The sequence below is a fragment of the Eptesicus fuscus genome, chromosome 10 (genome assembly GCF_027574615.1).
Source record: "Eptesicus fuscus isolate TK198812 chromosome 10, DD_ASM_mEF_20220401, whole genome shotgun sequence".
NCBI lineage: Eukaryota > Metazoa > Chordata > Mammalia > Chiroptera > Vespertilionidae > Eptesicus > Eptesicus fuscus.
Window position 1 is genome coordinate 9,834,437 of NC_072482.1, and position 25,060 is coordinate 9,859,496.

Here is a 25,060-nt window from a genome sequence, read left to right on the forward strand (position 1 = left end):
CCCTCCCCTCCTTTCTGTCTGAAAGTGTGAAAATTACAAATCCCAAGGAACCGCAATCAGAACTCTACCTAGGGAAAATTCAGAGTATCCTGGCCATAAATATCCCGCTCCAAGACGCCTGACGTCAGAGCGGGGCGGGCGGGGGAGGGAGGCCGGCCGGGAGGGGAGGCGGTGGTTCCTCCGGACGCGGCGGAGTCGGGCCGAGGAGCGGAGAGCGGCGAGCGCGCCGCGGGGTCCGGGCTGCGGAGCGGCGCCCGCGCGGGGTCCTCGGAGTAAGTGCCGCCGCCCGGCCTGCTGGGCTCGCGTCCCTCCCGGGGTGGGGGCCGGGCTGGGGCGGCTCTCGGCCGGCCCTTCCCCACTCTCGCCCCTACTTTATTCCCGGTGCGGGGAGCGGGTTGGAGGCAGAGCTCCACGGGCTGCCTGTTTTGTTTCTCCAAAGTGTTGCTGAGTGGGCTCCCGGGGCCTGCGTGCGCGGCCGTGTGCGTGTGTACACGCCTGTCGGTATGGGCACATCTGGACACAGAGATTGTCTTTGGAAAACTTTAAAAAATGTGTTTTCGTGGCTTTGAAATCGGATTCCTTGTTGTCACAAGTGGACCAACATAGCCGGTGCCCCCCAAACAGAACTTTTTTTGGTGGTGGCTTGTCCTGGGTCAGTCTGTGCCTTCGTCGGGGATTTAACTCTTCAGGAGCCCGGCTCCCACCAGCAAGCCTGGCCTCTGGCCCGCAGGCAGGGCAGGGGGCGGGCGTCCTGGCTCTCAGCAGCAGTGGGCAGTGGGACCTGGAGCAAAGCAAGGAGCATCTCAGGAAAGGGGTCCCCTCGCTGGGGGCCTCAGCACCTGTGGCCCTGACATGCCCAGGCCCTGGGACTTTGACTTAAGCAGAAGGAAGGATCTGGTCAGGAGGCAGGTAATTTAAGGAAGAGGAGGAAGGAGGAGGAGGAGGAGGTGGCGGCGGCCAGGACACTGCGGCTCTGTGTCCAGCCTGCCCCAGGAGTGGGATGAATGTGTCTGCCACATGTGCCCGCAGTGGGGGATTCTCTGGGAGCACCGCGGTGCCCCAAACAAGATGCAAGCTCATAACATAAAGAGACGTGTCTGAGCGGTGGGGTGGAGGGAGGGGGCGGTGGGGAAAAGGGAGAGAGATTTTTATCAAAATTGAACACAGATTGCTGAGGTCTGGGCTGGATTTAACTCTTGCCTCCCTGCTCTGGCCACTTCTGCACAGTTCTGTGGTGGGTTTGCAGAGCTCCAGGGAAGGTGGGCAGGAAAAGCATGCGTCTCTAGGAAAGAGTTTCAAGGAAAGGGTTTCCTGGAAGCTGACATGGGAATGAAAGCAACTTCCCATTTTTGAAAAGCTTAAGGTTTTGTGTTTTCCCCCATCTGAGCACGGGTGTCAGTTTCTTGGATTTCTCTGAAAAGCCGGCTGACGGAGGCAACGGGTTTTCCCTGGGACGCAGAGGGGGGATTGTGTTGTCCTGAGAGTGGGAGGCGAGGGGGCCCGGGCCGTGTGGACCCAGCAGCCCGTGTGGACCCAGTGCAGGCCCTGGATGGCAATCGCTGGGTTCAACAGACCAGTGACCACAAAGAGAGCCCTTTCAGCGTTGCCCTCGCCGGGGCTCTGGTTTTGCATTTTGCAATAGAGCCAACCGACAATGTTTGGGTGGGAGGAACATGGCCGGACTCTCCCTGTGCCCTGGAAAAACGAAGGGCCAGGGAGGAGATTTGGACCCACAGGAAGTTGGAGATTTGGGAAGGATTTTAGAAATTATACAAATCGATCCCTAGGGAAACGCGGTAATAGACTGAGCAGACGGCAGTGTCAGAAATAGAGTCGTTTAGCTTCAGGAGTCCACCTTCCACCTACGTGTGATGAAGAAGGCGATGGAGAGGAGTGTGGAAGAGGGGTCGCTGGGGTCCCGGGAGAAGCACGTGCGGGACATGCTCCCACGTTTGGAGCGCCTGGGGATGGTCGTGGCCTGGGGCAGGGAAGCGTAAACAGCCCGTCTCTCCTCCGTGCTGGGTGGGAGCTGCACTCCTTCCTTGAAAAGCAACAACTGTGCTATTATGTCGTGCCGCCTGGTGAGTTGCACGCTCCGGTGTGTACTCCTAGCCGAGTTTTCGGAGCTTGTCCTCCAGCTCCGGGGATGCTGAGGGAATGCTCGTGCCCCCATCAGGATGAAAAAGAGGAGAGAAACTTCTCCTGGGCGCTGGAACTGAGAGAGTCAGGCGATCAGGAAGGGAGGATGTGAGGGCAGGACCAGTAGGAAGACCTGTGAATGATTTTTTGGGGGGTTGGGGCAAGTGTGAGTGAGATTGAGAGACTACTGCTTTCTATGGGAACATGGTCTCTCCCCAGTCTTCCTTTCCAACTTCCTGCCCCCAAAGTTTTGGACGCTAGACAGGTGAGACTCTCTCCCTCACCCAAGACCCCTGGGCCCAGGGGAGAAGGAGAGGGCACGCCTCAGCGCCCTGTCGGGAGGGTGCCAAGGTGACCAGTGAGGCAGAGGCTTGCTTCTCTGACTTCAGTGGCGCCAATGGGAGGACCGATTTTCAATGTTCCCGCTCATTCCCACTATTTTCAAATAGAAGGCTGAATACCAGGGACAGAGGGACCCTTGGAGGTGGGCGCCCAGAACTACCCTGTCCCAGCAGCACACGGTCCTCAGCAAGAGAACTGGGCTTCCATTCTTTCTTCATGAAGGTTTCTCTGAGAGTCAGTGCCATCCTGGCCCCTCCAGGCTTGCTCTGGGCCATTTCACCAACTTGAGACCTGGGACGAATTCCTAGGCCACTGATGCTTGGGCCGATAGTGGAGCCTTCTCCTCCTCCCTTCTATCAGCTCAAGATCTGGCCGGCTGGCCAGTCATCCCTGAGGTCAGAATACTTAGGGCGCATTCTCAGACTCTCCTGAAGTTCCAAAGGGCAAGCACACCCGGCTGACAAACAACTTGGACGGTGGGTGTCCTTGGCTTTGCTAGTGGCCGACTCTCTGGATCTCCATGGCCGCCAGAGTCTATGGTCAGGGACCCTGCGTCCTTCAGGTCTGGGCTCCACACGCTGCCTGGAGCAGGATAGAGCCCAGGCTTCCGAGCACTGCCCGGGAGGGGATTCGTCACCTGGGACACCCTACTTATCCCTGGGAGCTTCAGCGTCCTCACCTGGAAAAAGATAATGAGGATAATGTTTACCTCACAAGGTTATTACAGAAATGATATTTATGCAAAAGGCCGGAAACAGAGCTAGCGATGTTGTAGACCCTTAATAAAGGGCCTGTCGTCATTCCATGTTCCCGTACTCAGCCGTCAGGAGCCTGCGTAGTTTGGAAAGGACCTCCCCCCAAATCTGGCTACATGTTTTCCGTTATTGAAGGCCAATGGGTGGAGTTGCTAGGGTCAGGTGACCTTTACTGGCTCCCTGGAGAAAAGGTGGCCGGTGGGGCTACCCAGGAGCACATGCCTGGCCCATCATCCTGAGGGTGGGAGGAGGCACCAGGCATCCTGGGCATCTGGCCTGGAAACACTCCTGTGTGAGCTCCCTCCCGAGGCAGAGGGCACAGACCAGGCTGGAGTGTACAGTGGGGGTGGGAGGGGGTGGCAAGGTGGGGGTGGGGCAGCAAGATCAAGAACCACGGGATTCCTTTTTTCTTTTGACGTTTAACCTTTGTATCATTCTTTTTTTAAAAAAAAAACATTATTTTTCAACTATAGTTTATCTTCAATATTATTTTGTATTAGTACAGCATAGTGGTGAGATAATCATATACTTTACAAACTGTTTCCCCAAATCAAGATTAGATGAAGCAGAGGATAGAATCAGTGATTTGGAAGACACGGTAGCAGGAAACACCCACTCAGAGCAGCAGAAAGAAAAAAGAATCTAAGAAAATGAGGTAGAAGGACCAGTTGAGTCTTGAAGAACAAGCCTCGGGTCAGAGGTAGGTTGGGCAGCCACTGTGCCTGAAGGTGCTGAGGTCAGAGTAAGGGGAGGAGATTCCAATGGGTTGCAAAGAATGGAAGCTTTAGCCCTGGCCACGTGGCTTAGTTGGCTGGGTGTGGTCCCATGCACCAAAAGGCTGCTGGTTCGATTCCTGGTCAGGGTGCATGCCCGGGTTTCCGGCTCAATCCCTGGTAGGGGGCATGCAGGAGGTAGTCTGATCGATGTTCCACTCTTCCTCAATCTTTCCCTCTCCCTCTCCCTTTCTCTCTCTCTAAAAATCAATAAAAATATGTATAAAAAGGAATGGAAGTTTTAGGCATCTGTAAGCCTGTCTGGTGGGGTGGGGTGGGCAAGCTGCCCCCGATTGGCACCCCGATTGACACACGGTGTAGAGGAGTGGCCGTCCAAGCACAGAAGGAGCATCTGATGCTGCACAGAGCAGCTGCAGGTTCTCTTGGACCATCTGAGAGCTTCTAAGTTATCCTTCAAGTTGACATTTAAGACTTTGAGGATCACATTTGTTTCTGTTTTGCTCAAGCACTCTCTTTAACCGTGGCCTGGGATGACTTTTCAGCTTTTAAGAGGCTCAGCGAGTGGCCAACATCTCTTGAGATGGCCCAGATTGGGGGTCAGTGAATTCCTCACTGCTGGCAGTATCTATTTCTCCAACTCTCTCCTCACATTTTTTTGGTTTGTTTGTTTTTTTGCTTCATTACGAGGTTATAAAACTGTGCCGTCGAAATGTTGCGCAGGGAGGAAATGCCTTTTCTCTGGCCCCGTGTATCACGCCAGAGCTGTGCGAGGCTTTCACACTGTGGCGATTAGCAGGTGTCATGGGATTCTTTCTGGGCTCCCCCTCCAAAAGCAAAGACAAGCAAAAACCTGGAGAAAGAAACGTTTGGCAGCTCATCTCTTGCCATCGAGGAGCTGACTGACTTGCAGGATGCCGGGGGCTCCACGGGGAACGTTTCAGGACCAAGTGGACCCAGGTATGAGTGCTGACCCCACCAGGTGACAAGCGGTTCAGTCTCTGTGATTTTTCTTTGTCTGATAAATGGGAGCAGTAACTATCCTCACCTCCCAGGGTTGTTCTGAAGACGAGATGAAACAATACATGAGAAGGACCTAGCAAATTGCTCCGTGCTCGGCACACTGTTCATGCCGTTCCCCTCTAGATCTAAGCTCATGAAAGTACATGGGTTTGGACCTTTGTCTATGAGGGAAAGTAAATAAGCCACTTATTCAAGGCTTAACATTGGTGCTCAAAGTGGGAGACCCTTTCATATAAAAGTGGGGCATAGACCAGCACTCCCCATGCCAATGGCAGCCCCCTGTCACCCTCTGCGGGAGTAAAGGAAAGGCCACCAGCTCACTCACCAGTGAACCTGGGCTATCAGTGAGCTGTCTCCATACAGCTTGTTGTAGAAATCCCAAACATTGCCGTGGCTCAAACAGGCAAGGTCAAGCCTGGCCTTAGAAGGAAGGAAGGAAGGAAGGAAGGAAGGAAGGAAGGAAGGAAGGAAGGAAGGAAGGAAGGAAGGAAGGAAGAGAGAGAGAAAGAGAGAGAGAGAGAGAGAGAGAGAGAGAGAAGGAAGGAAGGAAAAGGGAAGGGAAGGGAGGAAGGAAGGAAGGAAGGAAGGAAAGAAGGAAGGAAGGAAGGAAGGAAGGAAGGAAGGAAGGAAGGGAAAGAAAGAAAGAAAAAGAAAGAAAGAAAGAAAGAAAGAAAGAAAGAAAGAAAGAAGAAAGAAATTATTGAGTCAGTACCTAACATAATGGCAGAATGACAACAGTACCTTACCATGTATAACATCCTACAGTTTGAAAAGCTCATGGCCTCATTTCATCATCATAACAATCCTGTGAGATTGGTATTATCCACATTATATGGCTCATACTCTGTGGGCTAAAAGACTCACCCTAATTCACACAGTAGGTGAGTGGAAGAAACAGGAGGCAAATGAGGATCCAAACAGTGGGTTGCAGCCCTGGCTGCACATCAGAATCAGCTGGCGAGCTTGTAAAAGTGTCAGAACCTGCCGAAACCGGTTTGGCTCAGTGGATAGAGCGTCGGCCTGCGGACTCAAGGGTCCCAGGTTCGATTCCGGTCAAGGGCATGTACGTTGGTTGCGGGCACATCCCCCATAGGGGGTGTGCAAGAGGCAGCTGATCGATGTTTCTCTCTCATCGATGTTTCTGACTCTCTATCCCTCTCTCTTCCTCTCTGTAAAAAATCAATAAAATATATTTAAAAAAAAAAAAAAAAGTGTCAGAACCTGGGCTCACCGAGACCAATTAAATTAGGATCACAGGGGAGTGGACCCAGGCGCTGAGAGTTCTACAACCGCCCAAATGACCTGAAGTGTAAGTTGAGAGCCATGGGTCCAATGGAAGAGTGAAGAATACTGTACCGAGGTCAGGACGCTGGGTATCAGGTACAGGTAAAACGAACAGGCAAGACTTTGCTAGGATTTAAGTAAGCTCCATGAGGGTGGGGACTTGGCGTGGTTCTCCCTGATTTCCGGAACCTGGTATAGTGTCAGGCACAAGGGAGACAATAAACATTGCCTGAATGAATGAATGAACAAACCACTATAGATTAGGGGCCAAATCCAATCTGTCCACTTGTTATATAAACAGAGTTTTACTGGAGCACAGCCATGTAATTTGTCTATGTGTTGTCTATGGCTGCTTTCATGCTAAAAGGGCCCAGCTGAGTGTTGTAATAGGGACCCTGTGGTTCACAGTGCTGAAAATATTTATTGTCTGGCCCTTTAACAGAAAAAGTTTGATGGTTTCTGCTCTGGATCTCAGACAGGTATGGAGTGGGTATGCCTTCGGGAGAGTCATTTCTGCATGGTGGTCAAGAATATGGGCCTAGAATCAGACAAGCCTGTGTTTGAATCCTGGCCCTGCTACTTATATTTTGTAAGGCCTTGCATATTATTTCATCTCTCTGAGTCTCATGGGAGAAACAGGGATGATAATAGATAATACCTCCCACTCCATGTGGTGGTGAGAATTGTCAGCCCTTGACCTAGAGTAAGCACTCAGTGAATGTTAGCTCTCACTATCACGGTTGTTGTAGTTACTTGCAATTAACCAAATAGAACAAAAACTAACTAGATTGGAGCCAACACCTAATTCCAGTGTCATGGGCAGAATAAGGGATGCGGTAGGGAAAATAATCAGTCTGTAAGCTGGTTGGCGAAGAAAAACTCTTGTGAGGTTTCTGAAGTAAAGGTTCCCCTGTTAAGACAACACAGATCAGGCCTCGGGATGTGAGTGAGGAATTCCTGTGTGGCTGACTGCTGTGTCAACCAGCAATCCCTATCATTCCTCAAAGGTTAGCCTAGGTCAGTGGTCGGCAAACTCATTAGTCAACAGAGCCAAATATCAACAGTACAATGATTGAAATTTCTTTTGAGAGCCAAATTTTTAAACTTAAACTTCTTCCAACGCCACTTCTTCAAAATAGACGCGCCCAGGCCGTGGTGGTATTTTGTGGAAGAGCCACACTCAAGGGGCCAAAGAGCCGCATGTGGCTCGCGATCCGAGGTTTGCCGACCACTGGTCTAGGTTTTATTACACTGAATAGTTAGGAGCATGTCCCTCCTCTATACCCTTGTTCATAGTTCTTTCTAACTGAAAGACCCTTCCCAATCCTCATCTTCCTGGTCCACTTTTCCTGCCGGGTTTGCTCCTGCCTTCTCTCTCAAACTCCCTTTGTAAGGCTCCCCCCAGTCACTCCTTCCTTCTCACTCCCAGGAACTTGACATGTGATTCTGTTATAACACTTAACAAACGGCATTACAGTCAGGGTGGGACTGTCTCCATCTTGCTTTCTACAGGTTTGGAGCTCATAAAAGTCAAATTCCACTGTGGAGTCCACACCTGTTAGCCAAACAGTGTCAACTAACCCTTGATTCTACACAGTGATACCTGAGTTAACTCTGGAGGAATGAGTAGGACTTGCGCAGGTGCTGATGGGATTGCAAGAGAGAATTCCCGTAGCCAACCAGATTGAGAAGAGCTACCCTGTTTAAAGACTTACGCGGACCCATTGTGTCCTCAACCCACCATTCTGTGGTGGCTTCTTCCCCCTGGGACACCTCTTCCAGGGTGCAGCCAGGGACAGAGAAAGATGGAAGAAACTTAAAACCAAGTCTTTGACTTCTTGTCTGCAGATGTGGTGACAAGTTGGGTTTTGGCCTCTGAGCTTTTCATGTACACGAGCCAGGATAATTGGGAGTTAGCTTGCTATGGTCAGCTTTCGTTAGCACGGCAATAGAGAGAAGCATGGTCATGGATAATAGCAAACAGCAGATAATTCACAGCTTTGCCATTTGACTACAGAATGTGTTGCATAATTTTTATAGATTTAATGGCAGATTTATTTCGGTGGCAGATACGTACTGTGTGTAGAATAATATTAAAATGATGCTCTCTTTTAATGACTAAGGGGAGGGCACAGGAAAATGTTGGCCTTGAATTAAATATTCCTTTTGATAAACCCCAAAAGGACAATGAGGAACTGTGTCCTAAGCGGGGAGGTAAGAGAGAGAATGAAACAGTATGTGTATATAGGTCCCCATTATGCACACGGTGCTATGCTGATCATTCTTAAAAATGTGTCCTTTATGTGATTTTTTCAAATTATGAAAGTAATTCATCCTTGCTTAAACAAGTGAACCGATATTATAAAAAGACAAGTGGGAAACAAATAACATGTCCACCCCTCCTCCACACCCTCATAATTAATGTAAATAGGCTAGAGTGATATTCTTCGATATCTTTTCCTTTGTTCATACAAATGCCTACAGGTGTGCTACAGGTAGGGCGGGATCTTGTTTGAGTGTTTGTTTTCCATTGAAGTTGAATCTAACTGTGCACATTACTCTGCAGCATGTGTCTCTTCCCCTTGACCATATGTCAAGGTCATCCCTACAATGCCTCAAGCTCTTGGATTTTTCCTGATTTCTTTATGCCTGGACACATACAGCTGTATATGCTTGAGATCATGCCATTCTTGTAGGGATGTTGACTTTTGCATCGGTCAGATATTAGAGGTGGTTTCATCCTGGCTGATCCACCAGTTTGGGTCCCTGAGTCTGACAGTACAAGTATCCGTCACCCAGGGAAGCTTGGCTTTGGCTCTCGGGCTCAGTGCGTGCTGTACCAGGCCTGACCATACTGGGGTATGACTACATGTCATATGTGGTCCTTGCTCGTCCCCTAGGGAAGCTACTGAGCACCAGGCCATGCGGCTCCTCTTCCCCCTCGTCAGATTTAGCCTTCCCTCCTTGGGTCTCCTCAATGACTGAAATGTAGGCGATGCCCAGGAAACATCAAAGACTAGACATTAGGTTGGAGGCCAGTACAGATGCCACAAATTAGTGTAGTATCATGGGCAGGGTGTGGACTCTACACACTGGTTGCCTCTCTGAGTCCAAGTTGTTTTGTTGTTGTTGTTGAATATTGTTATTGATTTCAGAGAGGAAGGGAGAAGGAAAGAGAGAGAGAAACATCAAGGATGAAATGATGAGAGAGAATCACTGATAGGCTGCCTCCTGCACACCCCGCACTGGGGATCGAGCCCACATCCTGGCCATGTGCCCTGACCAGGAATCTAACCATGACCTCCTGGTTCATAGGTTGATGCTCGACCAGAGCCAAGCCGGCCAGGCTGAGTCCAAGTTTCGCATAGTGGACTCTGGTCTGTGCCACCCAGACCCCGTTTAGGACTAACTCAGCGGTGGGCAGTGCTGGGGGTGGTCATCCTCTTTGGAATTTCCTCAGCTGAAGAGTTTCCTTTGCTCGCAGTCACTCCCACCCCCACTCCTCTCCTGGGTCACCTGCATCCAATGATAGGTGGGAGCGCGGAAGGCCTGCCCCTCTGTCCCAATGTGAGGAAATTCCAAAGGGCCTCCCAGTGTCAGGGCTCCCCACGGGGTTGGCGGAGGCCTTCCCTGAGGCTGAATGACAAATGATGGCTGCGTTTTCTCTCCTCCCAGTGCCACCTCCCGCCTGCCGGCCCCTCCCCTGGGTGGTTGATTCCAGGTGCCCTTCCTGAAAACCCCGTGCCTGCTGCAGACACTGTGACTGTTTTATATGAGGTCCTTTCAGAGGCGTCCATTACTTTCTAGGTAATCATCGGTGGCTCTATTAGAATATGAAAAAGTGCACCTTTTTTTCTTGTGCTCTATTTTGTCTGTTTTCTAGGTGAGACCCAACGGATTTCTCTACAAATAGGTTGTGTCGTAACTGGGCAGACTGAGCAAAATGTTTAGAATTTTATCACCAAATTTGCATTTGCCCCTGTCCTTGTCCCCGCTGCTCATGCTAGACCGAGGGTGTGGGTACTTCTGGGTAGAAGCACAACCGGATGGCTTTGCTGCCATCCTGGAGACGGGGACTGGACGAGCTGGCCTTTGGGAATGCCCCTCCCACACTGGTGCTTCTGCAATAGAAAGGGGGTGGTCTCAGAGGCCCCTGCTGGCCCCTGGGAGCCGCCTTCCCGCCAGCATAGGTGTCCACATCATTCCTGCACGAGTCTCTGCCAGACCTGATTTGTCCCTGTGGGTGTTTGTTGTTTCTTACTAGTTTGTCCCGAGCACGGGCGGGCTTTGGCGCCGTGACTTAAACATTCCGCCCTCAGGTTAAATACACTGATCGCCTGCCCCGAGTGCCAAAGCAAAGCTAGCCTGCGTGATGGATGCTCGTGTGCCAGACTCGGGACCCAGACTCACAGTTCAACGTCTGACCACATTCGTGGGGGTCAGTGTCAACACTCCCTCCCTCCCTGCCTCCCAGATGCCACAGCCCCCAGCCTCAAGGTCCCCTGAGCAGGCAGCCAGGGAAGGGAGTGATGCCAGGCCAGTGGGGAGATCTGTCAGTGTTTCCACAGAGCCAGAGGCAGCTTTGAAGTTAGTTTGAAGCAAATTCAGGGTTTCTGTGGACTTTGGACAGTAGAAGGGCCAAACCATTTTAACTCTTCTTCTTCTTTTTTTCTAAATCGTAATCAGTTGGAATGACAGCTGCCCAGAGGCAGAGTTAGAAACCCCCTCTGCCTTTCTGAGACACACAGTTGTAATTTCCCATTACTGTTGCCTTGAACAGAGGTGATGCTATAGAAGCCAGGGCTGGCAGAGCTGATAAACAGGCCAGACTTCTGAGTGTAAGGCTGTGGTTCAGAGCACAGGCCCTGGGTCCAGATTCTGGCTCCACTTCTTGCTGGCTGGGTGACCTTGCAGAGTTACTGCATGTCTCTGTGCCTTAGTTTCCTCATCTATAAAACGGGTTGTTATGAAGATAGAGTTGATGCATGGTTTGGTAAAGAGAAGAAAAAAGGGGGAAAAGTACTTAAAACCATGGCTGGCACATACTAAGCACTAAGGAATGTTAATGATGCTGATGAAGGTGATGGAGGTGATGATGGAGATGATGATGAAGATGATGATGGAGAATGGGGACTAAGTCTCATTAGCTCTCTTTGTCCAGCATCCTGCTCAGTGCCTGGCTTAGAGTAGGGATTCAACAAGCATTTATTAAACCAAATATCCCACTGCTTTTTGCTAAGTGTCTACTGCCTACTTAGTCGGCTCAACTCTCTACCAAAAAATATGTTTTTGGGGTTTTTTTAAACATATTTTATTGATTTTTTTATGGAGAGGGATAGAGAGTTAGAAACATCGAAGAGAAAGAAACATCAATCAGCTGCCTCCTGCACACTCCCTACTGGGTATGTGCCCATAACCAAGGTGCATTCCCTTGACCAGAATCGAACCTGGGACCCTTGAGTCTGCAGGCTGACGCTCTATCCACTGAGCCAAACCGGTTAGGGCAAAAAATATGTTCTCCATTTAAAAATTTATTTTAACTTGTTAGTGACGTTTGACATGATTGAGAAAAATACAGTTTATAAGTATATAGATCAATGGATTTTCACAAACCAAACACAGCTGTGTACCCAGCATCCAGATCAAGAGACAGAGCATTCCAAAGCCCCCCACGTCCGTCCCGTGCCCAGAGAAGCCGCTCATGCACCTTCTGCCCTACTACCCTCCCATGATCTTGAAACCCAACTCCATAGGTTAGTTTTCCTGTCCTTGAACTTCACGTACATGGAAGCACATGGTGCATATTTGTTTGTGTCTGGTTTCTTTTGTTCAGCATCATGCTATTGCATAGGTCATTTATTCTCATGGTGGTGCAGGTTTCCATGATTTACTTACCCTTCTGTGGTTGGGCATGGGGGGGGGGCAGTTATGCACAGCCTTGTTATGAGCATTTGTGCACTTGTTCTTGGGGGAACATATGGATATGTGGTATGGGTGTGTTCCTGTTCCTGGGCATGGGACTGCTGGATCATAGGGAATGCATGTGTTTGGCTGTAGAAGGTATGTATTGCCAAACAGTTTAATGAAGTGGTTGTGCCGTGTTTTCCATTTTCTGTAAAGATGAAGAAGCGGTTCCAACTTGGTAATGCAGGGGCTTGAAGCCCAGTCATACCCTGGGGTTCCTGAGATCTTCCTATCCCCCATGCTCTTTGCATCAGAGAATTCGTATGTTCTAGAAAGCCTGCTGTAGGTAGGCGTGCCCTGCATACCAGGCACAGTGCTAAATCCTCATAACCATCCCATGAGATGAGAGTTACCATCCCCTCTCACAGATGAGGCAACTGAGGCTCAGAGAGGTTGAGTGACTTGCCTAAGATCGCACAGGAAGACACTTTCAGAGTCAGAATATAGACAGATATGCTTGAATCTAAAGCTCCTGCATTTGGGGATCTGATGGTGAATAGTTTTGGCTTCAATGTTAACACTGAATAGAAACATAGACACGGGTGTGGGGGCTGTTCCCCTAGAACCCGTGCCAGCTGTGGGTGGTGGCTATGAGGAGATGCTCTGTAAAAAGGAGCAACTCAGTGACCTTGAGAAGCCAAATTGTTTTCCTGCCCTGGGGTTGTTGGAGAAAGTCATACATTTCCTGGAAGGCAAGGGTGACCATGTAATTTACTGTCTAAACCAGGACTCCTTTAAGAGTGAAAGGGGCACTCATTGGACGGGACACTGGGAGGCAGACACGGCCCCAGGGGAACTGGGATATCGCTCACCCCTGCAAGGCTGAGTGGGCAGCGCTCTCCTGCTCCGAGGGGCTGTCCTGGCTCTTTTTAACTCTTTCAGAACCCCGTCTGTGAGGAGTCTGCCCTGATGTGATGTACTTCTAGTCTCCTTGGTTCATGCCAACCAGGGCCTGGCTTTCTTCTCTTCCTCTGCACACCATTCCCTGCTCAGACATGGCTCTGACAAGGGAAGCTTTCTTGGGCAGATCCAGTTACCACTGAGATGCCAACAGATCAGAAGCTCCTAGAAGGCTAGGGCTGTGCCTTAGTCCCTGTGACATTGAGGGCACCTGTCCATGTGTCAGGCACAGAGTTAGCACTCAGGGAATTCTTGTGGACTGTACTAGGTGTAGCGGTTAACAATGCGGATTTTTTTTTCAATAGATGGAGTTACACATACGTTGATATATATGTGATTTGATTTGTATGCTATTTTGTTGTATTGACAACAAGCTTCAAAACTTCATATGTCAAATTTTCTGAAGGTGTTAACATCATAGATATTTTTATGCTTAAAAATGTCGAATTTCATGCCCAAAAAAGAGCATTTGCGGGAAGTTTTAATTCATTACTTTATTTTGAAGAAAAGTGCTGCCGAATACTTCAGGAAGCTTATGGTGAACATGCTCCATCTCAAGATACTTGTGAACGCTGGTTTAAATGCTTTAAAAGTGATGATTTCAATGTGAAAGACAATGTCCAGGTCAACCGAAAAAAGTTTGAAGACCAACAATTACAAACATTATTGGATGAAGATGCGTGTCAAACTCAAAAACTACTTGCAGAAAGACTAAACATTGCTCAGCAAATAATTTCTGATCGTTTACAAGCAATGGGAAAGATTTTAAAGAAAGAAAAATAGGTGCTACATCAACTGAACGAAAGTCAAATGAAAAATCAAAGTGTCATCAGTAAAATGTTGCTTCAACGGCACAAAAGAAAGTCTTTTTTGCATCGAATTGTGACTGGCGATGAAAAGTGTATTTATTTTGAGAATCCCAAATGCACAAAGTCATGGGTTGATCCAGGTCAACCATCAACATCGACTGCAAGGCCAAATCGCTTCGGAAAGAAGACAATGCTCTGCGTTTGGTGGGATCAGGAAGGTGTGGTGTATTATGAGCTTCTAAAACCAGGTGAAACCATTGATACTGATCGCTACTGACAACAAATAATCAATTTGAACCATGCTTTGGTCATGAAATGACCAGAATGTTCCAGAAGACATGGCAAAGTAATTTTGCTTCATGATGCACCATCACACACTTCAAAACCAGTTAAAGACACTTTAAAAGATCTTGCCTGGGAAGTATTAACCCACCCACTATATTCACCAGACCTTGCTCCTTCAGACTACCACTTGTTCCGATCGATGGCACAAGCACTTTCTGAGCAGCACTTCAAAATGTACGAAGAAGTGGAAAATTGGGTGTTTGAATGGTTTGCCTCAAAACAAGAAAAGTTCTATTGGGATGGTATCCACAAATTACCTGAAAAATGGGGGAAATGTGTAGTTAGTGATGGACATTACTTTGAATAAAGCATTTTTAATGTTTCTCTTGAAATTATTGTGTTTTCTTTGATTACAAAATCCGCATTATTAACCGGTACACCTAGTATATATCATTTATCCATGTGCTCATTCATTCATTCATTCATTCATTCATTCATTCGTACTTCATAGAACAAGCTTAGTTTAGATTCTTTCTTTTCTCTCTTTGGATCTGACTCCTATCCCATTGGCCCAGAAAGAAAAGTCAGTTGTGTGTAGAAGTGTGTGTACTTGCAAAGGACAGAGAGTAAAAGGGATCAGCTTAATGAGCAGCAAAATATACTGTCTCATGGGAGTTGGTGTGAGGATCTGGCTGAAATTTCAGCCATCCGCTAATTAGCTGCACTTCCGTAGATAACTGATTGAGCAGTTTGGCATGTCTGAGCCTCGGTTTGAGTCTCCTGTAAAATGGAAAGGAGTTAAGTGAGCCTATGACCCAGGGTGTAGAAAAAGCGCACGTTACACTGCGAAGTGCTGTGTGATTCTTAGTCAGTAATGGTTGTGGTGGTTCAACAGCTGTCTGAGGAGCACTGGTGTGAGGCGCTGTGTGAGGGGCTCCAGCGGGTCCTGGGGAATGAATCCTGGGGAGCAAAATTCACCCCCTCCGGGGTCTCCAGTCTCTTCAAGTGAGGCCTGTAGTGCACACGTGACAAGCCCACATGACGGGAGTTTTTAATTAATAAATGAAGAAGGAATCAGCAAATTCTTCTAGGCCTTAGAGAGTTGATGTGAGTGTGTCAAAGATATGGATGCAAAGGATAATTAATTTCTCATTAAGCCCACAGCTGCATTTTCACCAGAACACCAGCCAGGAGCATGTAAGGGCTTGTGCGTGCCCAGCAGTAGCTTTGGAGCACGTAGTGGCCTCCTGGTGCAGATGCTGGGCTCAAACTGCTGGGATGCACATTCAGATTCCACCACTTACTAGAATCAGAGCCTTGTGCAAGTATTTCTCCTCCGAGGCCCAGTTTTCCGATCTGTTCAACGGTGACAGTATCAGTACCTCCCCCCAAAATGAGGACAACATTAATACTTGTAAAGTGCTTAGAACAGTGTCTGGAACGTAGTAGGTACTCAGTAAATCTTAACTATTATTATTATTTGCCAAACAATGTGCTTTCCATTGGAAAACTAGTGTGTGGTGTGATGCAGTGCATGGTTAGAGGAAAGATGGTTTTGAGATGGGGAAGTCAGGGAAGGTTTCATGGAAAAGAAGTGTCCCCAGCTATATCTCAGGCGTCTTTTATACCCTGAGCAAAAGGGTTTGTTTATTTCTACGATGACTCTGCCTTCAAGCTCAGGAAAGAAGATTTAGTATGGGAGGAAGTGCATCCCTAAAGAGGCATACGTCAAATGCTCCCTGGAACTTTGCAGTTGAATAAGAGGTGGTCTTTGCTCTCACGCATTTCTGAGCCTGTTCATCCATTCCTTGTGCCAGTGACTGGAGCTATTAAGATGGATCTAGAAGTGAGGAACACTATTCCATAGAGATGCTCACAGTTGAGAAATGTGGAGTCCGTTTAAGAAAGCTTGGGAAATGTTGGAAAATTACAGACTCTCCTTCAGGGTTTCTGTGGTTATTAGATGAGTGTCTGGAACATAGTATGTACTCAGTAGATACCATGGGATGGCAGATGCATGGTGCTTCCTGCAGGGAGATGGACAGGTGGTCTCTCTCGGTCCTTCTGTCCCTCTGTGACATCCACATAGTTCTGTGTTCACAGGTGAAGGGCACCAAGAAAACATTGGGAACTTTTCCCGAACAATGTTGACAAAGTCTAGAGAAATGGGCCTGCCACGTTGCCCAGGGATTGTGGGAATTTCTGTCCGTGGCTCACCTCGAATGTGATGGTCATTTTACGGCTCCCTACCTCAAAGCCGGTCTGCAAAAGGAAGTCTTTCCTCTGCCTCCATCTCCCTCTCTTTTTTCCAGTGAAGAGGTGATGAAATGCACAACTTGTTCAAACTTTTATAAATTAAAAGAAAAATTCTTTTGGTTTTTCAAAGCATGCAAGAGTAATTCTAACAGTAAAATGATGCCATAGAATAATAAACACATGAAAAGACGGTCAAACGTACTTGGAAACAGGGAAATACCATAAATTGAAATCACACGGAGACATCATTTAACACCCACTTGATCAGATTGGCCCCCAAATTATACTCATCACACTGGATGTAGAGCCAAATGTAATTCCCACTCACTAATGGTGGGAATGAAATTGCTTTGACACTTTGGAGAGCAATTTGTTGCTGTCTAGTGAAACCGGAGATGCACTTACCCTTCAGCCCAGCAATTCCACTCCTAGAGAAAAACTCGAAAACATGTGAAGAGGAGATATGTTCAGGAATATTCATTATAGCGTGAATATTCTATAATGAGGGATTTGAGAGCTAGAAAGCAACTCAAATGTCTATCCTCAATCAAAAGATTGGTTAAATAATTTTATATTTACATACAATGGAATACTATACAATACCGTGGGCAAAACATGAAGAGATACCGGGAAGGTGTGATCTCAGAAACAATATTTAGTAGAAAAGCAAGGTGCAGAAGGATATCATTGTCATTAAGTTTGAAATAATATAAAGGAATGCCTTATTATTTGCAAATATTTACATATGGAACAGAAGCATAAAAACACATTTGAACAACCACTAGATTCAGAGAGGTGACTCCCGCTAGGGAAGACAGGGTGGGGTACACAGGGGCTCCATTTACATCCGTGATATTTTATTCCTTATATTCAGTGGCATACAGATGTTTATTTAGTATTTATATTTTTAGTTAAAGTATTTTTGGTTTGTAAAAAGTTAATTTTTTTAAAAATGGGCACAGCCCTGGCCGGTGTGGGTCAGTTGTTTGAGGTTGTCCCATGCAATGAAAGGTTGCCGGTTCGATTTCTGGTCAAGGGCACATGCCCAGGTTGCAGGCTGAATCCCAGGTAGGGGGCATGCAGGAGGCAGCCGACCAATGTTTCATTGTCACATCGATGTTTCTCCCTCTCTCTCTCCCTCCTTCTCTCTCTAAAGATCAATCAATACATAAAATTAAATAAGCAATAAAATGGGCACAGACTCCCAGTTCATCTCCTCTGCCCGTTGGCACATGGGCATGCTGGAGGGTGAATAGAAGCTGCTGCCCCTTTGCTCCAGGTCCAGCTGGGACATCCTAGGTGCTGTGACCACCTTCAGGTGGGCCATGGGGGCCCGTGTGCTCATGGTAATCACTGTTTTTGAACTAAAAATCTGGCCCTCTTTTTTTCTGATTTGTGGATTTGTGGGGATCCTAGATGCAAAATAGGGTCATAGCAATAGGAGCCAAACAACAGCTCTCTGGCACATTCTCTATACTGCAAATTGCTGGAGCTTCCTCTCATCCCATCCCCTCCTTGGGAATGACTGGAATTTCTTGCAAGTGACCACAGCCATCGTCTATCCTGACATCCTTTTGATAAGGACATGGGACCAACAGTCTCGAGTATTTCTCAGTGCCCCGGGCTGAGAGACTCTCCCTCTGCGTCCTCACTGCCTGGCTCGCACGGAGGTCTCCATGCCTCTGACTTTCACCGGAACGGCCCATTCGCTGCTCCTCTTGCAGACATGGGGCCCTGACGTGGGGAGGTCCCTCAACCAGGAACTGCCTCACTTTCTTTCACGGGACAATGAAGCCGTGCCGACTTCTTCTCTGGGCGCCTGTTACCGTGCAGGCGGTTCCGCTCCTGTACGTGCCTTCCTCGATGACAGCCCCTCTCCCTGGGAATCTGGTCCCAGTCCAAGGCAAGGGGCACACCCTGGGCGGGCCTCCAGTGCCCTGTCCTCTGATGTGCAGCCTCTGTCCTTGACCAAGCCCACCACCCTCAGTTCGGCACCAGGAGCCCCTTATCTGGCCAGCAGAGTGCTTGCCCTGGGACTAAAGCCGGGGGGTCTTGCCTCTCTGCCTCCTGCTTATTTATGTCCTATAATTCACCTTAAGTAAAAGGAAGAAAATCACACCAAATTGGGACTTTGCGGCACGAGTCCTGGCACATGGTTGCTCTGATAACATACCTTGTAGTCTATGACAGTCAGGCTCTGGCCAGGAGACACTTGGCACTCCCAGAGGGTTTAACTGATAAGAATGTAATGAGAGGACTATTTGCAGAGATAAGGGACTAGAGGAGATGTGAGACACCCAGGGACCAGCAACAGCAAGAAGCTGTTAACACTCCTGCCCCTGGAGGGCTGAGGGGGAAGGAAGTGTCATCAGGACCCTGGGCCAGTTGGAGCTGAGGAGGAGGGGCCTCCTGGCAGGAGCTGTGGTCCTAGAGGAATGGCACTGCCCATCTCTACCATCAGGGCTTAGCAGAGGGAATGGGAACAAACACCCCGAGGCCTCTCCCTCCACACTCCAGTCACCTGCCTGCTTCTTGCTGGTCAAATCCCACTGGGCAGCAGAAGCCCAGCACCCTGAGGGATGCATTCCAGAGAGGTCGTTCCCCTGGGCAGGAGTTTGGCGAGCAGGGCAGGGTGTGGAGGGAGAGGGGCCAGTGGAGAATAGTCAGCACCTTGTATATTTCTGTATGCATTTGTCATGCAACTGGATAATGGGGACTAATGGGGAGGACCTTGGATTCAAAGTGTAATAGCTTTGGGCAGTTTGGGCTATTTGTGGACTCACTGACTCTGGGAGTCTTAGCTGAGTGAGCCAGAGAGGGTTCTGGGAGGGAAGGACCTGACACTTAAGGCTTTGGGTCAGGTACTTGGCTCTGGGCTTTGAAAAGAAAAATGTTTTGAATGAGGCTGAGGGACTGGCCCTTTAACTTGCTCTAAATCAGGGGTGGGGAACCTTTTTTCTGTCAACCTGTTGGGATATTTATAACATCATTTGAGGGTCAAATAAAATTATCAACGTAAAAATTAGCCTGCTATATTTGGTCACTAGTTAATTGGCTCACCCCTCATGCCTTGGCAGGCCCAGACCAAATGATTTCTCGGGCCTTGCGTGGCCCGTGGGCCGGACGTTCCCCACCCCTGCCTAAATACTTTGTTGTCCACAGAATGGATGTATCTACCTTAAGGTGATTGAGCGTGGTGCTCTCAGGTGGCAGTTTGAGGACTTGAGACAGGATCCGAGCCCAGAGTTCTCCTGGCTCCACCTTCGTTACCTCCCCATGGCTCACCTGAGCGCATCCCCCATCCTGCAAAGGCTGTGATTGATGTCAGAGAGGAGACCTTGGCTAGCGCTCAGAGGAGCTCTGCAGAAAAATCTAGTTCACAGTGTTTAAACTAGTATTCTTTCTCTTTATTTATCTACAGAAGGCTTTTCCTTGGGAAACCCCACAGAATTGGTGTTTTGAGGCACATATCCGTTAGAATTTGTGCTCAGCTGTCGGGTACAGAAACCCTACCAGCGTGGCCCTACCAGCGAGGGGCCTGTATTTTCCTTACACAGCGCGTCCAGCACACGCAGTCCAGAGTGGGCAGGGTGGCCCCGCAGTGCCCTCAGCGGCCCGGGCTCCCTCTGTCTCCACTGCAGCCGCCCGTAGAACGAGACACCATTTTGTCATCGTGCTCATTGCCTTCTGGTGACAAGGTGGTTTCTTCCAGGCGGGAAGAAAGAGAAGGGCAAAGCACAGAAGGTCCACGCCAGCTAATTCCGCTCTCTGTAGCCAGCCTTCCTGGGTGCCCCCCGGGAAACTGGCCACGCTGTGTTAGGCTGTCCTGCTGTGGTCCCAGCCTCTCCCCTCCGTCCTGTTGGTGGTCGCTGGTGGGTTTTGACTGGGCCTCGGTATTGCGGGGACAGCCCTGCATTCCGCCCTGGTGATGGCTATGGGACACTCCTCTCAGGCCCTGTCACCTCTGAGGAGGCTTCTGCACAGACACTCAGCCAGGGGAGTCGAGCGCTGTGTCTTCTAAAGTAGATATTCTTAGAAACATTCTTGAGCCCATGAACCATTTGAAGGGACTTGTCGTGTGTGTGTGTGTGTGTGTGTGTGTGTGTGTGTGTGTGTGTGTGAGAGAGAGAGAGAGAGAGAGAGAGAGAGAGAGAGAGAGAGAGAGAGCAGGCTTTTCCATCCTGTGGCAATGGCCGCGGGTATTTATAGCTGGATCTGCAGGGCCGTTCTCACGTGGCTGAGAAAATGAAAACCTCATGTGGATTGTATTTGGTTTCCCCCCTGCCTTGGCCATCACAGGCTCTCCAGTTCCTCGGCCCTTGTTGTTGTAACCAGAGCCTGCGGAGCGTCGCTGGGACTGGGAGGTTATGTAAATTCACTGTTTCAGGCAAAGGGCCTGTTCTCCTTCAGGCGGGCCACGGGGTCTCTGAGGGGACTGCTGAGGAGAGCTGGTGGGTGACCCTCAGTGGCAGCCTCGCCATCACCACGCTCTGGAAGGCGGTGGATTAACCCGTGGGGTGTGGATTCCTTAGCTCACCGCCCCTCAGCCTATGAGTTCCTTTGAAAGAAAACAATTCTTGCCCCTTGTTTTTCTGTATTCTTAAGTCTGTTCTGTCTGTGTTTTGCCTTCTCGGTTAGACTGAGAACACCTGGGGCCTGGTGTGTTTGCCTGGTTACTGGAGCTCTTGGCAGGACGCGGGGGGGGGGGGGGGGGGGGGGGGGCGCGGGCAGGGTGGCAGTAGCTCAGGTCCTGCTTCTCCGGGACGGCTGAAGAGTCATGGACTTCTCTGGACAGTGGGGCTGCGGCGGTTCATCTGATCCTTCCTGAGGTGGGCGTGCTTCCTGACCACTTTACCCTGAGGCGACGGAGAGACCCAGAACCCGCGTAGAGGCTCCATCATTTCATTCTGGTGTCTGGAACCCACACATTCACTTCGGATTTAAGCAGCTGAGGCTGCAGAGGGTCTGCAGCTGGGGCAGGGATGGGGTGGCCTGGCCCAGACCTGCCAGAGCATTCAGAGGCCCCGAGGAGCCTGCAGAGGAGGGAGCTCCAGCTTAGCTGCCATTATCCCGGGGAGCTGTGTCTTCTCATTGGCAACCCCCAGGGCTGGGAGACCTTCTGCGGCTGGCCTGCCACATGTATGGCTTTATTAATTCTTAGTCTGCAAACTCGCCAACTATACCTACCAAGACCTACTACGTGCCAGGCACTGGGCTAAGCACTTGTGCACTCCAACACATCTCATTCTCACCATAGACCTGCGAAGTGGGTGTTATCCCATTTCACAGATGAGAAAACTGAGGTTCTGAGAGTTTAGGCACCTGACCTGAAGTCACATAGCTAGTTAAAGGCCCAGAGGCCATTGTAGGTAACGTGTGCCTGACTCCAAGACCCCTGCCCTCTGTGCTGCACCTTGAAATATGGCAACCATCTCCCTTCATGATGAACTCAACAACCAACCACCTGCTTCCTTGTTATAACTCAGCCCCACAAGCAATGTTCAGTGTCCCCACCTGCCCGCCCTGCCTGTGTCCAGCCACAGAGTGGGAGGGGACTTCTGATTTGGGGGACATGGGTAGCTTCTGGTACATCTGTAGCTTGACCCCTAGGATCCTGTGCTTTAGCCCCTGCACCCTGCTTTCTGCTAAGAACACACCCACACCCCGTCCCCCGCCTCCCTCCTCCCTACCTCCCGTGAGTTCTAGAGGGTTTCCAGGCCCAGGGCAGAGCCAGCTCATTAGTGTTTGTCCTGTTTGCAGGAATCCCAAAGAGACAAGAATCCTTACTGAAAAGTCAAGCATTCTTGGGGAAAGTGTGATTCCTCACGCTGGGAAATGGGAGCCCAGACCCGTCCAGGAAAATAAGTGTGGATTGCAGAGCCAGATGGAAGCGGATTGGCCGCTCCTGACACCCCCTCCCTGGCTACTCACCCCTCACAAAGCACACTGGGAATTGGCCTTTCCAGTTCATCCTAGGGCACTAACATGACATTTTCCTCTGGATACAGAAGGGAAGAAGAGGCAGATGGGGTGCCTGCGTGGGGTGTGTGTGTAGTTTTGCTCACCTGCAGATCACTTTCTTTGCCTTCTTGGCATGTACCACCCCCTTATTGAAGAACCCTCTAGTGAGTTTTCGGGGGTGAAGGTGGGTCCCAGAATAGAGAATGGCAGGCAAGGAGCCCACCTGCTCTTCTGTTGGAGGAAATGTCTCCTCCCACTTTGGGGCAGCTCCACCTCCCACTGGGTCACAGGTCAACACACAGGACAGCTACTGGAGGACACTGAGAAGCCAGCCACCATGGCAACACAGGCAAACTCGTGGGCTAGAGGCAGACAGGAGCCAGAGGCGTGGAGTGGGTCATGATCAAGGAACACCTTGGAAGGATATGGAGCTGAAAAAACCTCTCCCTCCTTGATTATAAAAGAAGTGCAGGCTTATGATAGAAAATACATAGAAGCAGAAAGACAAAACATAAAATTAGCCTAGGAGCCTGTGACTGGGGGACCCAAAGGGATGCGGCTCTTTCTGTCCCTGTACCCCTGCTCCCCACCTTCCCACCTGGCACCACGCACACGTGGGGACCTTGCCTTCCCAGTTCAGCTGACATTTGACAAGTCACCTTTCAGTCCTCTCTGCCTGCACACATTTTAAAGCAAGGTGAGCTCATACTGCGCACGCTCAGGTGGGACAGGTATGTATCCTGCTTCCGCCTCTGCCTCTCTTAGTGTTACCAATTGTGTAAAGGAGAAAAGCTCTGAGCTGGATGTGGAAAGTGGTCGCTGAGCCTGGTCTGATGGAAAGCTCAGAACTGGGGAAAGGGCCCTAAAACACTGAAGGGCACCCAATGGGATGGAAGATCTTTTTTTAAATTTTTTAAAATATATTTTGTTGATTTTTTTACAGAGAGGAAGGGAGAGGGAGAGTTAGAAACATGGGTGAATGAGAAACATCAATCAGCTGGGGATGTGCCCGCAACCAAGGTACATGCCCTTGACCGGAATCAAACCTGGGACCCTTGAGTCCGAAGGCCGACGCTCTATCCACTGAGCCAAACCGGTTAGGGGGATGGGAGATCTTTTCAATGATGGAGGGTGACGAAGATCTCAAGTTCAACTTTCCAGCTCCCATGTGGGCTGTGAGCAGCAGCAAAGTCCCTGCCTTTGACCGAGGCTCAGGCTCCCTGGCCACAGATAAAGCCCTAATGCCATTAAGGTGTTGCCTTTTACAATACTGAGGTTTTGGTTGTTAGTTGCTCCATTTTATGGATTCAGAAACTAGGGCTTAGAACAGTTAAGAACCTTGAGTCAGGTCCATACAACACAGCAGGAGAGCTGCAATTTGAACTCATTTATCTTCCTCTAACCACCGTCCTGCACAGCTTCCCATTCTGGAGTGTTCATCCAATCAGTAATCCCAGGGTCAACGCTTCTCACCACTGGCTCTTCCTTCAGGAAGTCTTCCAGGTTGAATTCCACTGGACACTGGTCCCTCCTCTCCTCCCCTGTCTTCCATATTAGCCTCCTCCAATTCCCAGCTACTCAGTAGTTGCTATTGTGACCAAATGTCACCTGAGGAGCCCTGCCTTTGAAATTCAGAATGCATTAGCTGAGTCCAAACCCCCCCCCCCCCCCCACCCCCACGCCATCCCAAGCACAGGAAGTCCATATCCTTCCATAGGAGCAGAGGTTCCCAAAGACTGGCTCTGGGCCAGCAGAGTCAGGATCACCTGGAACTTGTTAGAAAGGCAAATCCTTGGGCCCCGACCCAGGCCCACTAAATCAAAGGCTGGGAATGCAGCCCAGCTGTTGTGTTTTATCAAGCCCGCCAGGTGATCCTGGTCACACTGAAGTCTGAGAACCCCTGGGCGAGGGATTCCCAAGTCAGAGATGAGGGCTTATCATTTCTCATCATCTCCAGCTCCAAGTTCCTGTTTCCATCTAATTAGTTAAGATTATGAATCACCACTGGTCACAAGCAGGGTGGCCCAGACATTAAGACGTGAACTCTGGAGCTAGGATTTGAATTTGAATTGGATTTGAATTCTGCCTGTACCTGACTCATTGTGATCCCTGAGTGAGTGGCTTAAATTCCCTCCGGCCTCAGACCTCTTAGCCCTACTGGGGGATAACAATGGTGCTCCCACCCCAACCCCCCACAGCAGAGGGCAGCTGTGAGCATTTGGTAAGATTGCATGGCAAATACTACATCAGTGCCTGGCACATAGTAGGCCTGCAGTAAATGTTGACTATTATTACTGGTTTCATGCAAGTGGCCTTTTTTTTTGCACTGTGTTGACTCCGTTGTAGAATTTAATGCCCATACCCTTTTTACACACACACACACACACACACACACACACACACACACACACACACAGGGTTCACACTAGGGCTTTGTGAATACGGTAAACTTTAGTGAGGTTTGAGGAGACCAACAGTGTTTACATCACAATAATGCAAACAGTTTGCAGTTGAACATTGGACAACCCTGTCCTAAGAAAGATGGATTGCTTGGCCAGACATCAGGTTGTCTGGCCTTCTTCCTGAGCTTCTGGGTGCTTACCAGCAACTC

General features: G+C 49.4%; 1 protein-coding gene across 2 annotated transcripts in view; it reads left to right on the top strand.

Moving 5' to 3' along the window:
- The first annotated feature begins 203 nt into the window (after nucleotides 1-203).
- DAAM2 (dishevelled associated activator of morphogenesis 2) overlaps nucleotides 204-25,060 on the top strand; it is a 103,920-nt gene continuing 79,063 nt past the window's right edge. For both annotated transcript variants that reach the window (XM_028161174.2, XM_008151943.3), the window contains exon 1: nucleotides 204-272. The gene's annotated coding sequence lies outside the window, so the exon portion shown is untranslated. The remainder of the gene's footprint in view (nucleotides 273-25,060) is intronic.